General features: G+C 44.9%; 1 non-coding gene across 1 annotated transcript; it reads left to right on the top strand.

Moving 5' to 3' along the window:
- The first annotated feature begins 723 nt into the window (after positions 1-723).
- Positions 724-829, top strand: LOC114238983 (U6 spliceosomal RNA). Its single transcript, XR_003624199.2, has one exon. It is a non-coding gene; the product is annotated as a U6 spliceosomal RNA (small nuclear RNA).
- Positions 830-1,652: the final 823 nt, after the last annotated feature.

Below are 1,652 nucleotides of genomic sequence, written 5' to 3'. Positions count from 1 at the left end.
AGCAAGATCTGCCAGGAACAACGGGAGTGCAGAACAATGGATGGAGTGAGAGTCTAGCTCGATCTACATTCTATAAACGTCCTGCGGAGCTCAGCGCACCTCCCCAGCCCATCAGTTGCTGACCCGGGGACTTTATTACTTGCCCCCAACCTCTGCCAGCTCCTGCGGAGGAAAACATCAAGACCTTATATGGATTATATCCTTGGAAAATGCTTTTCAATATTGGCCTAATTGCGTGTGATCCAGTTGGAGCAAGAAGGAAACTTTTTGCACTCTATCCAGTTATCTTCTTTATCAATTCATCCACATGGAGAGCATGCACAATGGGTAGGAGAACGAGTTTAGGTATCACTCTACCAACGTTCAAATCCTGGCTCTTTCATTTATTAATTGGAGAAGTTACTTAATCCCTTTGCTCTTCGGTTTTCTCATCTGAAAAATAAAATGATTATGGTGTACTAGTTTGCTAGGGCGGTCATAGCAAAGTACTACAGATTGAATTGAGACAGGAAGGAAGGCGGCACGGCACAACGTTTTTGGGGGGGTTTTTTTGCCATGCTGGGTGGCATGTGGAATCTTAGTTCCCCAACCAGGGATGGAACCCCCACCCCCTGCATTGGCAGCTCAGAGTCTTAACCACTGGACCGCCAGGGAAGTCCCAAGGGCACAACCTTTAAAAGAATGACAGCCTTTGAGGATATGACAAAAACTGGTTACCACCATGTGCTTGCTTCGGCAGCACATATACTAAAATTGGAATGACAAGAGAAGATTAGCATGGCCCCTGCGCAAGGATGACACACAAATTTGTAAAGCATTCCATATTTTTGTTTAAGAAAAAAACTGGTTACAACCAATTAGGCCCAAGATGAAGGAAGATTCAACTTCCAGTAGACCTTGAGCCTCCCTATACACTCATTGTAATATATTAGCATATGCTAAGTGACTCACCCACAGGTGCCATGATAGTTCCCAGGCTGACCATAAAAGGCCAAAAAGTGGGTGATGGCCCAGTTCCTGGAAATTCCTGTCCCTTCTTCAAAATAGTTAGAATATTCTTCCTACTTGTTAGCATATGAAATTACCCAGCCAATAAAAACTAACCACCCCACAACCCAGGGCCACTCTCACCTTCTGAGACAGACTACATTCTGCCTATAGGATGTGTATCTCTCTAAATAAACTTGCTTTCCCTTTACTATGGCTCACGCTTGAATTCTTCCCTGTGCAAAGCCAAGGACCCTCATTTCGTGGCCTGTCCCAAGGACTTGGCTGAGACCTGAGATGTGACCATTTTCTCATGCCACATTCTCCTGCAATATAATAGCTTAGACAACAGAAATTTATTGTCTCACAATTCTGGAGGCTAGGAGTCTGAGATCAAGCTGTCAGCAGGGTTGGTTTTTTCTGAGGCCTCTCTCCTTGGCTTGCAGATGGCCATCTTCTCCCTATGTCTTCACATGGTCTTCCCTCTGTGTATGTCTATGCCCTCATCTTGAAACAAAGCATGACTCTGTGAGGGCCTCCCAGGTACAAATCCTTTCTCTGCATTGCTCCCTCCTCCCCCAATTTCTTGTTTGTAAGAAACAGAGTTCATTCAGCCTCCTTAACTTTCCCTGAATTCCAAAGGGCAGATTCAAACAGTTGCTAAT

Source organism: Balaenoptera acutorostrata, chromosome 5 (genome assembly GCF_949987535.1).
Source record: "Balaenoptera acutorostrata chromosome 5, mBalAcu1.1, whole genome shotgun sequence".
NCBI lineage: Eukaryota > Metazoa > Chordata > Mammalia > Artiodactyla > Balaenopteridae > Balaenoptera > Balaenoptera acutorostrata.
Note: the sequence above shows the minus strand (reverse complement) of the source record. Positions and strands in the feature narration are given on the sequence as shown.